Consider the following 16,424-nt stretch of genomic DNA (forward strand, 5'->3'; position numbering starts at 1 on the left):
GCAGCTCTGGACACACATAAACACACTTCCTCTCACACTGTAGTAAATAAAGAGTAACTTGCTAGCTGTAATATGTGCTCTAAACCGCTGGTCCGGGAGCGAGTTCTCCTATAAAATCCCAAAGTAAAACCAGTTGAAGGGTGATGCATCGATCTGACACGCAGTCGTCCTGCGCTCCGGTGTTGATTGATGTGGCCTGGCTCCCGGCTCCGCGAGTGTCTGCTCCGGTCTCTCGGCATCATGTCAAGGGAGGTCTCAGAAAAAAGAGCCAGGGATGCTTAGGAAGGGGACGAGAACAGCACATGAAGGTCAGAGGAGTCCAGGGCGTAAGGTGAGAAAAAGGCTAAAGGGGGAAAGGATGAAGAGCACGGACGGATAGGACAAGCGGATGATGCCGAAAGAGCTTTTGTGAGAGACGAGAGAGAGAGAGTACTGGCACGGCACGTGTGAGGGTTAGGGGTGTGTATGGGAGAAGAAAGGCTGATGAGTGTGGGGGAGGATGGATTGGGTGGAGGGGAGCGGGAACAGATTTGGGGAGGGCCGGCCAGCTGAATCCTGGTGGGGAGTGGCAGGAGTAAGCTGGCACTGCGGAGGCGGGCATATGGAGGGCAGGTTGGCACTTTGGCTGCCACCGGAGCGTGCACCTGCCGACAGGGGGAGACTCTGCCAAGAGGTTGGGAGGGGGGGAGCAGCGAGAGAGAGAGAGAGAGAGAGAGAGGGGAAGGGGTTGTGTTTGTGGTAAGTGGCAGTGAAGCAGAGTTTCGGGGCTGCTGGAAACAGTCTCTGAAGAGTTTGGATATTAATGAGGAGTGTAAGTGTATCAGACAACTGTGTGGCCTCTTCCAGTGGAGACACACGCATGCACACAGGTGGATTCCCCAACACATGAACCTTTAACACACACACACACACAATCAGACATGCTAATATTTAACCCCCCTTCTCTACTCTCTCCTTGTTTGTCTAAACCCAGCCCTCAGATGCATCAAGTGTCTCCTGGTAGAGAACAAACAAACAGCCTTGGTAATAGGATATTATTTAAACCCTTCCTTGAATACACGACAACACACCCACTAATTGGACTCGACTGTTCTGCTGCTAACTAGCTGCTAATTAGAACAGTGAATTCCTCTCACTCCGTCTCTTTTTCTGTCATGATTTTCCGTGAACAAAACACCTCCAAGTGTTTTACCCATACAGTGCAACACTCTTCCTACGTGCAGTGGGAAGCAAGCAGGTGGTTTTTGTCTTTCTAACAGATTCTGGATCAAATCTGATCTTATATTGCACAGTGTACTGAATATGTTTGTGTAGATATACGTAATAGAGACATTTAAGTTTGTATTAGTCTGTGTGTTTGTGTGTTTTGGCTGCCCAACACCGACACAGATGCAGAAGCCAAAGGCCAGTGCCCTCGTTAAGCCGCTGTCAGAGAGCGTTTGTAACAGCCCACTGGAGCCCATCTGTATCTAACACACACACACACACATGCACAGTCAAGCAGTTCAGATTCATCACTGCAAAAAGTGAAATCTAAGCAACATTAAATAATGAAAATACTCATTTTTTACTTTTGCCTAAATTAGATAGGACAGCGGAAGTTAGACAGGGAGTGTGGGGAGTAGAGAGTGGGGGACGACATGCACCAAACGACTGGCAGTCTGGGAGTCGAGCCTGCGATTAGTGCGGCGAGGACTGTAGCCTCTGTACATGGTGTGCCTGCTCCAGCAGCTGAGCTAAACCAGCGCACCAATACACTTATTTTTTCAGGCAGTTTTCATGTGAGAGCGTTTCACTCACTCAAGGTTTTATTATCCTTAATGACTGAGATTTTTCTGCTTCTGACAAACTTGAAACTGAAATCTGTTTGATCAACACTGGAAAGTGAAAAAAAGTATTTTTTATCCTTTTTATTCTTCACATTATTAAAGACCCACTCCAGTGAAAATCAAGTGTTTAACCTTGTAAACATCTCCATGTGGTGTTTCTCATGTGCTACAAGACATATCAGGGACAACATCAGCAGTCATCTCCATGGCTGGGCCTGTCTGCTTTTAAACCGCAGTGTACCAAGGACAGGCTGAACAACACGTTTTCAGATTGGCAGGTTTGAGACATCACAAACCTAAGGAGCCAATCCCGTTAATGGACGGGGTGACGCTATGCATATCATTATGTGTAACCTATGGCAACCACTTCAACGATGCGAAAGCCAGCTGTAACCGTCATCATAACGTTTGCAAACTGCTGAATACTAACGTTAACGGTACTACTACTAATTATTACATTTTAAGCTAGCTAAGTTTCTACAAGTTGCCACTAAATGATGGCAGAGACAAGTTTTGTTTGGCGGTTGGAAATTTCATTGTGGAAGGAGACTATGTTGAAATTTCATTTAGACACTTTTGTCCGAAGCGACATACATCTGAGAGTTAATACAACACAAGCAACGATCAAGACAGGAGGGAACAAAGTCAGTGAGTGCCAACAAGCAGCTTCAAGTGACACTGGACACTGGTGCCGACAAGCAGTGCATTGGGCGTTTTTTTTTTATGATAATCAGCAGCAACTATGCAGATTCAATCATTTTTAATGAGGGAGAAGAAGGAGATGCCTTGGAAGGATTTTTACAAGGTGATTTAATGTATTTTGCAGAAAAATCATATCAGACACAATTTATTATTTCAAGCAGAACATTTTATATGTCTTAAAACATGACTGGAGCTGTTCTTTAAGAACAGATAATGACCAAATGGAATTCAATGTTTTATTTTCAATCTTAAACAACAGCACAGCAATCATGTGTTCACACAAATGTGCAGAGCAGTTTTAGGGCAAATTATATGAGTCATTTAAACAGTTTTACAATTCTGTCACATCCCCAAGAAAGAATTGTACTTTTATAAAAGTTTGATAGTACATTTATTTTACACTGATTCCTTCCAGATTATTAAGTATTTTTAAAAAGGAAACTTGGGCCGCTGGTTTAGCTCAGTATGTAGAGCAGGCGCCTCATGTAAAGAGGCTTAAGGCCTCGTTGCACTGATCGCAGGTTGGACTCCCGGTCTGTGATCATTTGGTGTGTGTCATCCCCCACTCTCTACTCCCCATGTTTCTTGTCACTGTTCAGCTGTCCTATAAAATAAAGGCAAAAGGCAAAAACGTAATCTTAAAAAAAAAAAAGGTAAACTTAATTTAAGTGCAATTTGCATTTCTGATGCCTTTAATCAAAGACACTTTGATGCTAAATGTTGATACATTTTTCTACATTCTGGGAAAATAATTCCTAAATCTTTAGACAAATGTACTACCTTTTAGTTTTGACACACTAGTTTTAAGATGTCTTGTTTTTTTGTTTTGTTAATATTATTTTTAATAATATCTTCCACATTTTGTTCCTCTTTGTCTGTTTTGTCCTCCTCTTCCTTTGTTTCCTTTGTTTTTGGGAGCTGACTTTTTGCAGTGCAGATCAGACGTACTTCACTGATATACATAATAAATCAGGTTATTATAGATGTCAAAGTCTGTTTTATATGCACATGTTTGCTAACTGATGTATGTGTGTGTGTGTGTGACGGTAGGTGTCCACAGGCCGGTGCTGTAGGTGAGCGATGAGGGGCAGTGACTCTGTGCTCTGGTTTTAGCCTTGGCTGTGGATACAAGTCTTTTGGCTGCCATGTTTTCCTCTGATCTGCCATCCCTCTTTCATCACAAAAACCACAGAGAGCGAGGCACAGGGAGACGGAGAGGTTTAAAGGCTGGCAGCAACACCATGGCCTTGAGGTGTTATCTCTGCCCCTCACTGTGTAGCAGAGAGAGAGAGAGGGGTGGAGGGAGGTTGAGGGGAGAGATAGGGGCCTGTTGGAGTGATTGCACTGAGCCCACTTCTTTTTCCCCCCCTGTTCCTGTGAGGAGCAGGATGGCTAGCAGATGGTCTTGTTACCAGCAAAATGAAAATGAACGCACTAAAATTTGCCTGTGTTAATTTCTCGTCCCCCAGGTGAGACCTCAAGCGCTCGCATGCACGGAGAAACGCGCTCATACATTTGCACATGCATCCCAGATACACACGCATGCACGGCCGTGCCCTGCTGGCTTTAAACACACACCATCTGCATGCGGGGAAAGTGTGTCGGAGGAGTGTGAAGCGTGTGCTTGGCTTTGGAAATGTGTTTCTAATGTAGCCATAGCCATAGCTTATGTTGCTTTGGAATGTAAAGAGTGTGAGCAAACGCTTCACGTCGTCAGTCATCAGTAACCCAGTTGTCCAAAGATGGTGGGTGTTTGCAGGGCAAGGCTGGCAGAGCTGAAAAGGAGGGCTGAACTGGCAATTAGAGGTAAAGAGAAGCAGGGGAATCTGTGCTAACAGGGAGGAGGAGATAGCATGTTCATCCTCAGATGAGGACTTAAATCCTTTCATTCTCTCCTCATCATCCCTTCCTCCTTCCTCGGCACGCTTAGCGGTGAGACGAGAGCTTCTGCTTTGTCACGTCTGCCTCTTCATGTTTGTGTGTTTCCAGGATCCGGAGTAGTCCATAGCTTATCCCTCTGAGTGTGTGTGTTCTGCAGGGATAGAAGCGCTTTAGCCTCCCTTATCGTCTTACTGTAGGGGCGTTCGCTTTTGCTGTTTGAACCTGCAGGGATATAAAAGTAGACGAGGGAGGGAGGGTGAGGAAAACATACCTATACAGTGTGTAAAGTATCAGGGATTCAGAGAGACCACACCTGTTTTTCTTGTAAAAGCACCGCCATAAACAGCTTTGTAGCAGTGGGCGATGATGAATGATGTCTCGGTGTATTCCTTGTATTTCTTTAGGCGTATGACACCATTACAGCTTTTTTTGCATGGCAGACCTTTTTATCAGCCGAGTTAATCCAATATGTCTCACAGGCGGGAGAAAGCGAGCAGGGAGATGAAGATGGCTGCTTTGACAGGGAGCTAGATGCTCCACAGCTAATAGGCCATCAATATTCAATGAAATGAGACCAGGGATGGATAAGGAGGAAGCGAGAGAGGAAAAGGCTTAGGCTGTTTTTTTCTTTGGACCATCACCTTGTTAAACTACCGAGAAAAGGCCGTGATAGAAAGAACACTCTCGAACCACTCCAACGACATATTCAGCTGAATGATCCCTGACACTCTCCTCGCTCTCTCGCTGCCTTTGTGAAGACGACAACCTTTCCATGAATTCAGACGCCCTTACCTTGGAGCTCCGTGTGATGCAAACGTTGCTACCTTTAGAGGTTTAATTGTGGCGATGCCAAAATGTGTGGGCTCATGCTGAACCCAAAAAGGCATATGTTACACTCGTATGTATGTATAACACGCACACTTGCACACACTAGTGTCTCTGCGGTGTTAACACCGAGCCACTTTGCCACCCACGCAGCCCTTGGATGTGAATGAAATGAGTCATATGTGAGGACGCTCTTCACAAACATAGCACGCAGAACACATATGTTCCCCTTGAACGAACAAAACACTCCTACATACAAAGTGCTCATCCTTACTGAGCCACCTCCGGCCCTGTCTCAGCGTTAACCCACATGCAGAAAAAGTGAACTTTATGCACTCCTCGCAGAGATCACCCACATCTCCTGTTGCTCTCTAACCAGCGTGCGAGGTTGCAGGTCCCGGCAGAGTCCTTGATGTGTGCAGAGGAGTGATGATGAGCTTAATGCAGTCTGTCTGTGTCCTGGACGTGACCACCACATTAATATCGCACTAATACGATGCGCTGTCTGCTGCATGCTAATCACTGACGCTCTCCTTCTCACGCTCTCTCTCATGTCGTCTATTGTTTGTCAGACATGAGAGACTTCTAATGTAAAGGCTGAATAGATCTGACCTGTTGGCTGTCATAGGACTGCAACAGGCAGATGGATGATTCATGTATTATCAGGAGGTGCTGCGTGTATGCCAGGAGTAATGATGTTTACATCTGTCATTCAACAGTTAGTGAAAGCACAATATTTGCATAAGGAATACATATTGTTAGATCACAAAAAGTACACTTCATCATGTCGTTATTCCGGAAAGATCCAAGGGAACGATACTGGATCTGTCACATATCCATGATGTTTACGGAGAGGATGCAAGGAGATCTGATCCGTCGAAGACGCTCAGGATGTTGTCGACATATGATTTCATATGTTCGTTAAAATACCAGATTCATACATTACAAAGATTGCAAATATGGCCTCATCAGACTGCAGGAGACTTTATATAGTACTGTCAGACAACTCGTGATACTCTGAAACGTTTGAAAAAAGCAGATCACAGCTTGTGTTTGGCGCCTAGGCTCTGACCTCATCACTCCTCGCCGATTTATTTTACATGCAAAACTTTGAGGAGTGATGAGATAATATTTTAACCCACCTAGCCGGAGCCTGCAGGTGGGTTCTGGGGTGGAGGTGGGGCTGAAAGTATGAGCGCAGTACTGGTGCAAGGCAGCGTGGGAAATGACATAGCAGAGGGAGAGACCGGACATCTTGCAGCTTAAATAGAGCGCCAAAAGTGTTTGTCAGGTGATCTTGGAGAATGACGCTTGTCAAGTGTGAAATCAGTGCAGCTCGAGTTGCCTGCCTGAACTAGCTCGCAGGTGTCGCCCCAGTTAGAGATACAAAGAAAAGTTATTATATCTTCTTTCATACTGACTCAGCCGGACATTATCTGGACATAGTCATAGATATTTATGCAAAATAGACAACTTTTACTGATTTTACTGATCAGTTGCTAATATTACATAATTTCTTTATAGCCGTATCTGTAGCAAATTCAAGAATGCAAGGTTCAGTATACAGACCTCCCCTCATCATTACAGCAGAACATCAAAGATGCACCTAATATATGACAAGATATTTTAAGTGAAGTGAATTTTAGGACATTATATGTTATTCCACCACATATTGATGTCTGAACTCTTCCTCAGTTAAAACATGAGCATTCTGTTGTTTAAACATGAACATGAACTTTTTTTCTTTGCATTATTCCAGCTCTGAAAAACATCTTTTTTTGCATCTTTAACCAGTCGTCATTTTCTACAAATGAAAGACCTAAATGAGAATATTTGATTTGGAAGTCGGGAGAAATGTTTCATACAACAAAAAGTTCATTTTACACAGACACACTCCTTTAAAAAGTAGAACCAGAGAAAAACTTTGTTTGCAGTGGTCTCTTTTGTGTTTTGCTGTATTTCTCAGATCGATGTCAGGATTTGGCGTACATATCTCAAATAGAAACATCAAAGTGATCGTGGCGATTGTGTGTGTACTATCTAAGTATACAGACCTATCACCACCTTGGATAGTTCTGTATTTATGTGCATTTATCCCGGTGATTCACTATAAACAAACACTGCCCACACCACATTCATCGGGAGGAAAACACAGCACCCCAAACGTTCAGTTCATGCACCTTTTCAGGAGGCCCGCCTCCGCTGTGATGGGAGCCTGCACCAAGGTCCGCAACACCTTAAATAAAGAGAATTATTTGGCCTGAACACTTGTAAGGGCCTTGACATTTGGTCCAGTGAAACAAAGCCCTCCCACCCCTCACCCAGCACACACAGGCACATCTCAGGCAGGCTGAATAAACAAGGCCACTTCAAAGCAGCTCAAAGCCCATGCCAGCAGAGCTGAGAGGAGGAGAGGGAGGAGAGGGAGGGAGGGAGGGAGGGACGGCAACACTGGAAAGAATCAGGAGGGAGAGAGAGAGGGTGGAGGGATGTGTAAGCGTGACTGCTATTAATGGCCTAATAATGTATTTGGCTGTTTTGGCAGTTGTGAAAAGGTTGGAGGGGGGCAGAGGGTAGAGGAAAAGGGGTTGACAGCGTGTCACGGCTGGTTAAAAGCAAGCTGGGAGAAGAGAGAGGGGCCTTGTTTGTTGGACTAAATGCTGTAAATAACATCAGAGAGTGCAGCTAAATGGAAATCAATGCAATTACCCTATTAGCATGGGCTTGAACTCACACTGGTGGCTGCTTCGTCTCTCTCCCCCTCTCTCCCTCCATTTCCTGTACGTTAACTGCCCTATGCATGATGATATACATTTGTAGACATGTCTGCCAGACAGCCAGAGAAACAGCACTTTAAATTACAGCACTGAGCGTGTTTGGATTCTCATGCAGAGTGGTCAAACACGCTGGGTTGTCCCCGTTAACTCCACTGCAAGCGTAATGATTTTGTTCAGATTTACATAACCCCCCTAATCAGCCCTGTTTTAATACCTACCAATTGCAGAGGGGAGATTACGCTGTTAAGTGGTAAGTCATAATTAGGTAAATAATTGGTTTGGCTATCATCATCCCTGTGCCATCTGTTTGAGGGTATGGGGGTGGGGGTGGGTGCGAGGATAGGGAGTGAGAGAGAGAGGGCGAAATAATATTAAAAAACACGTTCTTTACTGGTTATGTATTGATTTTAAAAAAGAACGTCCTTGCAGTTTTGCATAACACTCCCACTTTCCTTGTTCAGTCCACTGGACCCCTCTCATGTTCTCTATACAATTCCATATTTAACTCCTGCAACTTTAAAGGAGCAGTTCGCCCCTGGAAAAAGCCACTTTCAGTCAAAGCTGGTGTTCTCTGTAATCGATAGAGGCAATAATATTTGAAATTGGCGCCATAGCTGTGGAGAAAGTTGTGCAAACAGCTCGTGGTTTCGCCCATTCTACATTCCTACAACACCCAGCATGCATTGCGCACCTCCCTCTGAGAGGAATGGCTCAGCGAGAGACGCTGGAGTGAAATACGACCATTTTCGCTGCAGGCAATGGCTCAGAGCGGGACAGAATCTAAAATACGGATATACCAGTGGATATCCGGAAAAATCTTCAGGTCTGCAGTCTACATTTCAAACCTGACGATTTTGAACGAGACATGACATTGGAGGCAGGCGTCCTAGATTGATGAAGTGTAGTTTAGCGAGCTCCCTGGCCTGTTTTTCAAGGGCCTGTTGGAGAAGCGCATAGCGTCCTCCAAAGGTACAGAGTGAAATTGCATTTTTTTCCCTAAACATAATGGCATTAGCTCCCCATGAAAGCATGACAGGACTGAGGTTAAAAATCGGCGAACTGGCCCTTTAAGAAAAAGTGATACCAAAGCTTATTTTTAAAGTGCTTGTTTACAGTAAGGTTTTCCAAGCTAGGAGCTGTTTCATCTCCTTAATTGCTTTGTTTGCTGTCAGTGTTTTGTTAAAACTGCTATAGCACCATGATTAGCATGTCGTGCTTTAGAATGTGTTTGCATGAATTTACAGATGCCTCTTTGTGTTTGTGTTAAAGCAGCTCACACTCTCTAACTCTTCGCTGTGTACCTGCTCCCTCTCACATGTTTATTTTGCCTTTACGGAAACATACAGTCACATCTGCTGCTGACTGACGTCTCCATCTGCACGACTCCATGTCCCCACTCTCTCTATATTTGCAACAAAAAACTGGACTCAAATTCTTTGTACGAGTGCACACAATAAATCTGATTCTTATTTGGATCCTGCTCCCGTTTCCTGCCTCCCTCTTCAGCCTTTCTCCTCCCTTTATTACTCCCCTTTCTGCTGTAAGCGTGACAGTAAAATAGCCATTTCTCTAACCTCCCATTGCATCTGCTATTCCCTCTAAATCTTGCTTTCTCTCTCCTTCTGCTTCAGTGAGAGTAAGGAGGGAACAATTTGATATAATTAGCAGCACATATTGCCCATTGGGATTCGATTCTTAACTAACTATTGCTGCAGTATGAGTAGAAAGCAGGTCAAAGGGTAGAATGAGACAGTGAGGTACAGTAAGTGTAGGAGTATGAGTTTGGATCCATTTTTTGCTCGTCTGTGCGCACACACGCGGGAAACCACAGAGAGGGTTAAGGGTGTCTACGTGCTCCGAACATTCACACTGACAGCTAACAATTAGCCGCCGCCGTGTGGCTAATAGAGGAGTGTACATAGTTAATTATGTCACAGCAGAGAGGTGGGAAGGTTGGAATACATTTGAATAATGGGAGCAATGATATAACAGCAGGCTTTTCAAATTCCTCGGCCCTTTCGTACGTGTAATGACAGGTGTCTGTGTCCACTCAGACCCAACATTCATAAAGATGAAACACACAAGAGCACACGCAGGAACACACATTCACCACCGCCCCCCCCTCACACACACAGGGTGAGAGCGTGAGAGACGGGGGGTATGTCTAAGTAGTGCGCTCGTGCCTGGTTTTCCAGATCAATGATGTGTGGCTGGGTGATCGATGTGAGGGCTTAGCGGAGTGGAGAGAGCTAATGGGCAGGTCAGTGGCTCAGACACATCCTGGCTCCCCCTGCCTATTACCACTACGTCTGTTAATAGGCCTCACCGCACTCCCCTGTTGCTCACACACACACACACACACACACACACACACACACACACACACACACAGGATCTCGGATAGTGGGAGGATAGCGAGGACGGGAACACAACCAGACGTGCTCAACCCACAAACCAACTCCCTGTTTTAACCCGTCTCTCCTACACATTTCTCCCTCGTATTTGTTTCTGAGCCCTTTGACCCGTTCTCACAGGAGGAACATATGGTGCTGCATGTGCATGTATGTAAATAAGGGGAGGGGCAGACCAGCTGCATATTCATGTCTGTGTAAAATAAATATGAGAGAGATTACTGTGTGGCCCTCATCTAATCTCCTCAAAGTCTACTGGAGCACACACAGGCCTGAAGACAGCTTGTTCCCTGGGTTTGTAATTGGCTGATGGATACGGAAGTGTCTCGTGATTGGTTCTTTATAGCTGTCAGTCAGAAGGTGTCTGATGGTTGTGAGGCTTGGGCCTGGGTCACTAAATGGACTGTTTTATATTACAGACAAGAGGCTGTTACTTTGTTGGTTTCTTTTTTAAATAATTTTAGATCTACGTGTTTAATTTTTGCAGATTATTTTACAGCTTTTTTGTAGCTGTTTCACAATTTTATATTCTGGTGTTATATATATTGTTGACTGAGCTACTGGTTTAATTAACAATTTAATGTTTATCTATAAAAATGGAAACATTTAAGCTTCAGAAAGCTGTGATCTTTTTTACATTAAATTGCACAACATTGTACATTTTGTGACAAATAAACTGGTAAACAAGTTAACCAGTAGATATACCTTTAATAATAATAATGTTAGGGTGCTGGTTTAGCTCGGTTGCTACAGCAGGCGCCCCATATACAGAGGCTACAGTCCTCAACGCACTGATCGCAGGTTTGACTCCCGGCCTGCTGATCATTTTGTGCATGTCATCCCCCACTCTCTCCTCCCAACATTTCCTGTCTCTCTTCAGCTGTCCTTTAAATAAATAATCTTAAAAAAAAAAGAATAATGTCCCATCGATTATATTTACTGTTTATCCTGTTCAGGGTCGCAGGGGGGATGGAGCCTATCCCAGCTGTAATTGGGCGAGAGGCGGGGTACACCCTGGACTGATCGCCAGTCAATCATAGAGACAGACAACCTTTCACGCTCACATTCACACCTATTAGAGTCACCAATGAACCTATCAAGCATGTCTTTAGACTGTGGAAAGAAGCCGGAGGGAGTACCAACGCATACACTGGGAGAACATGCAAACTCCACACAGAAAGACCCCCTACGTCCGAACCAAGAGTGGAACCAGCAACCTTCTAGACTGCACTGGTCACAGACCAGTAAGATATTTAATCTCAGTGTAGTTTTTACTAGATGGCATTAAGAGCTGAAATGAGGTGAAAAGCTGAATCATTACATTTGTTTTAAAGTGATAATCTCAAAGATTTTCATTTAAATAAGTGTCTGTTAAGTCACTATCTATGAGGTAACACAATGGTGGTTGAGCCTATGGCCCACTGATGAAAGCCTTTGCATTTGCAGTATTACAGACTGGCTGTCTGTGGCAACTTTGGCAGAAAAAAATCTCAAGCGGTGCCCAGTCAGTGACGTGTTTTCCATCACCCAGCAGTGGTTGGTCTGCCAGAGAGGGTAGGTGGAGCTAAGCGGCTGCTTTTCCGGTCTCTGCAAGAGTTGCGAGTAAACAGTAATCTACTATGGCTGAACAAACAAAGAAAAGATAGATGACTACGGATACAACTTCAAAAATAAGTGGAAATCCAAAGAAAAAGAAACAAATTTAACGCTCAGATGAAGGCAAACAGTCTGAAAAGGAAAGCGAGGAAAATCAAGAGCTACAACCAGAGCCAACCATGGACGTCACACATGCAACACTGTCTAGATATCTGGGAAGTGTGCTCCTGCAATTACTGTTTATCGCCATTAGGTGCCGCCAAAGAGAACAAAACTGAGAACTTCGAGATAATAACTTTAAAATAATTTGCAATTATTTCGCTATTGCAAGAAATCAAGAAACCAACTGTTTTAATTTATAATGGACAAAAATCATTAGCTGCTGCTTGTTACATTCTTGCTGTTTGTATACTGACACTGTCCAACACTATATGTGTGGGACAACTGTGAAAACCTCTGTGGCAAAACAATAATGACAGCATGTCAGTCAGCGAGCTAAATAACAGTGCAGGGCATCACTTTTCTTGTTTTGTATCCTTTCATTTCAGTCCATCCCTCCGTCTCTTCCTTGTTTTACCTGTCACTCTGCGCAGATCCTCCTCTGTCTTCGTGTGGCATCTGATCTGCATGTTAATTACCTCTCTCGCCTTAATTTAATATATCTGCCTGGGAAGGATGTGGAACACACACCCCAGAGATGCAGCACAGACCCTGCAGCTGTCACTCACACGCGCACACATACGCTTACATGTGAGTACATTGCTCTCGCTTGGGCTGCTGGTTTGCTGAGGTGATGGGGGCAGGAGGGCTCTAGGACAACTTGGATAGGAGGTTGAGAGTAAAAGGGGGCCTCGGAAGGAAGACCACAAAGGGGGCTGAAGTATTTTTTTACCCATTCTCTCTGAGCGTGTTTCCCAATGGCGAAGGCTAAAAGCGCTGCCACTTGTCGTCCACATAATGGAGTCGAGGAAGGAGGTGGGGGGGGTTTCTGCCGTTTGTTTTTGAGAGGAGCGAGGGAGTTCTAAAAGGAGGTGAAAGAGCCATTCTTTTTTAGATGCCGAGGGGGAGGAAAGCGTGCATGCTTTCACAGTGCTTGGCAATTCATCCACCATGACGCCCAATGTTCAGACAGGTGTGCACAACATGTGTATGCTAACACACACATACTGTGCGTATGATGTAGACACACACACACACTCTGTACATGCAACTCTGCGCTACTGCTTTGATGAGGAGCAGGAGTGATGAGTTCACAAGGTGTGTGATTCTATCATAGCTCTAATAATTAGAGCAATTCTTACCAATGTACACACACACACACACACTCTCGCTCTCTCTCTCAGCCATGCAACAAGGCTGTGTCTCCAGTGGCTGATAGATTGTAATGAATGTAACAGCAGTCAGATCCTTCAAAAGCCTCTCAAAAGCTTAAGCCCCTTTATTAAATTAAGCTAACGATGCCTAAGGCCAGGTCTGCTGCTGAGAGAGAGAGAGAGAGAGAGAGAGAGAGAGAGAGAGATGGGGGGCGAGAGAGAGAGAGAGGGAGGGGGGGGGGGGGGAGGTGGTGCGGAGGGAGGTAAAGGCTGCAGAGATAAAGAGGAGGAGGCGATGTTGAGAACGAGGATGTGAAATGGCAAGTAGTCAAATCAATGAGGGATAGTGGGAGGGGGAGGGGGGCGTTAAGTATCAAAAAAAAAAGGAGGCGGCGGAAAGGAGGGCTGGAGAAAGAGGACAGTAAGAGGAGCGGTTGTGCACCTGTGGTTTAGAGGAGCAAGGTGCAAATGTGCATTTTTTTCCAAGTATGTTTGGAGGCCAGAAACAGTATTTTACAGCGGCCTTCAAACTCTTTAGATGTTAATAGAAGCGTGTGATAAAAGCTAAATGTTTGTTCTTATCTGCAGCGGGTTTAGAGGATCATTTGTTATGTGATGATGCACAATCATGTCTTTTTTCAGAGCATTTGTGTGAGAGTTGCATCTTTTTTTTTCACAAATTCATTAGTTAATTTAATTAAAAAGCATTTTCTGTTGCTTATTAAATGCCAAAACACTGCTTTGTTTAGTGCATATTATTATGATGCCAGAGGTGTGACTGTAATTTTCTAGTAATTGCTTATCCCTAATAGCAATGACTAATCACCAGAAATGAATACGACTAATAGCTCATTAGTGATTAGTGATAAAAAGACCATAAAACATGACTAATTGAGTAAGAAATTTTTAGTCAACTAAGACATGCTAATACCCAAATGAGTGATGATTTGACTAATGGAACAGAAGGGGGCTCTCTCGGTGTCCTGGGGGCAGCATGTGTACAGACAGCAGGCAGATCAAAGGCTGAGGTCTCACTGCTGCGTCGTTAGTACCTCGTCTACCTGCTTTCCCTCGCCCTCTCTCGCAGGTCAAGTAAAGGTGAGGGAAACACTATCACTTGGATGAAAGACAAGACAGGCAGGCGTTCCCACTCGCTGCCTGAATGCATCCACACACTTGTACTATCATGCACCTAAAAGAGACTGCAGTGTGTCTTAGGTTTGTGTTTCTTTTCTCCGCTCTGCCTTCTGTTAGCGTAGAGAAGTGGGCTGAGACAGGAGACACACAATACATAATTAGACTCGCATCTGATCCAATGCATCACAGCAATTAGCAGTTTACAGCACAATGTGAAAAGGGCCTCATCCCACTTCCTCCCCAGCCATCACCTGCCTAATCCTTATTTTCATCCGTGGCTTTTAGAAGAACACCCCGTCTTTACTGCTTACAAGAGTGGCTTTGATGCAGTGGCTGGTATCTAATCCACAGTAAAACCATTGATAAGCCAGACAGGGGAAGAGGTTGTCAGCTGAGGCTTCTCTGAGCTCTTGGTGGGTGGCTGTCCCCTTGTGGACACTTAGTGGAACTACACCCTCTTCTTTATTAACCTACTGTATCATGCTTTATTAGCCAAAAAAGAGGTCTTACTCCTTTCGATCGTTTATTATTGCAAATTATGATTAAAGTTGAGATGCTGTAAGCTTCCCATAAAGTCACATGACCTTTTGAGGTGGATCTATTGCAGGTATAATAGCTGTATTGTTAGTTTGGATGCATTTTGAGAGAAATACGGTGATGCATACCTTAGTTATTGTAAAGACGTCATAAAAATGTAATACATTATGTAGTGAGTTTCTTTATGGAGTGACTGTAAGAGGAGGATTGTACATTTTTTATAGTCTGCCTTGTATTTTGGCTGGTAACATCCTAATCCTGCAGAAAATAGCTCCATTAATCTATTAATATATTAATATCATCCTTTGATCATCTTCATCCACCATATAATGACTGTGCAGATCATTGCACTTAAAAAAAAAAGGGCAATGCATGTAAAAATAGCAACATGAATTATTAAAATTAAATGAAACAAAAACCCATAATTAGCCGATGTTGTCTGTAAAAGCATAAATACTAGTAATTGTTCTATTTGATACTTTTAAATATTGGATGAATTAATTCTCCTTTCCTTTGCATATGAACTTGTAGATGTAATTCAGTACAAATTTGTGTTATAATTTAATGAACAGGAAGTGATACTCTATCCTGTTTGGGGACGGACGGGACATTATTTATCCCATTGGGGGGACAATGCGGGGTCAGCCCTGTGGTCTGGAGGCGTGACGGCGGGGGGAGCAGGTGCTTCTACCCCCCGCCCCCTCAGGCTTGTCTGTGTGTCTGTCCGGCCCCCGCCGGAGAGGAAGCCCCACCTCCCGGCTCCCAGCAGCCGGCCGCCTGCCTCTCTCCTCCTCTCCCCGGCTCTGCTCCGCTCCGCTCCGTCCCTGTGGCCTCGCTCGGCGTCGGAGCTTCCTGCGTGACAACAAAAGTGCAGAGTCTCTGTTCTCGACGGAGGGATGGACCCGCGCTTTCCCCGCTGACGGAGGGAGAAATTTACTCATTTAGAAGCTCTGGATTAGCCCATACTTGTTTGCGGTGAGTGATTGTGTGTAAATTTGTAGTTCTGCTTTCAAACCCGGAGGTTGTTTGTGTAAACGAGCGAGCATACAGCGAGGGTTTTTGTTGAGGAAGTCATTACGATATCGAGGAAACGGGTGATAGTTTTTTTTTTCCGAAGGTCGGTGCCGAGCCCTTGTGTACGCTATGCACGCGGTTGTGCGCGCGTGCTTTGTGTGTGCGTGCCTGTGTTTGTGTGGAAGGGAGACAAGAAAGACAAGATAAGGAGAGTCAGTGCAACAGAAAGAGAAAGAAAGAGCCTCTCTGGTGCGTTCAGACTGCGATTTGAAATGTTTTTCCAAGCATTTAAATGCCTTTATGTTTAGGATTTTAAAACAATCGTGTTTTAAGACGCAGATAAGCCAAAAGGACTGAAAAGAATAGCTGGCGACCCCCACCCCCTCAAATTAACTTCTTGTA

The 16,424-nt window shown here is 44.5% G+C and overlaps 1 protein-coding gene across 3 annotated transcripts in view; it reads left to right on the forward strand.

Moving 5' to 3' along the window:
• The window catches only part of gse1b (Gse1 coiled-coil protein b), a 136,146-nt gene that overhangs the window by 75,525 nt on the left and 44,197 nt on the right, over nt 1–16,424 (forward strand). Inside the window, exon 1 of one of the 3 annotated variants that reach the window (XM_069658370.1) lies at nt 15,843–15,983. The exons of the other annotated variants lie outside the window; for them this stretch is intronic. The gene's annotated coding sequence lies outside the window, so the exon portion shown is untranslated. Of the gene's footprint in view, nt 1–15,842; nt 15,984–16,424 lie in introns of those variants that run through there. 3 annotated transcript variants of the gene reach the window in all.

Source organism: Semicossyphus pulcher, unplaced genomic scaffold, assembly GCF_022749685.1.
Source record: "Semicossyphus pulcher isolate SPU_LCO1_2020_fin unplaced genomic scaffold, fSemPul1.0.p SCAF_1, whole genome shotgun sequence".
Taxonomy (NCBI): Eukaryota; Metazoa; Chordata; class Actinopteri; order Labriformes; family Labridae; genus Semicossyphus; species Semicossyphus pulcher.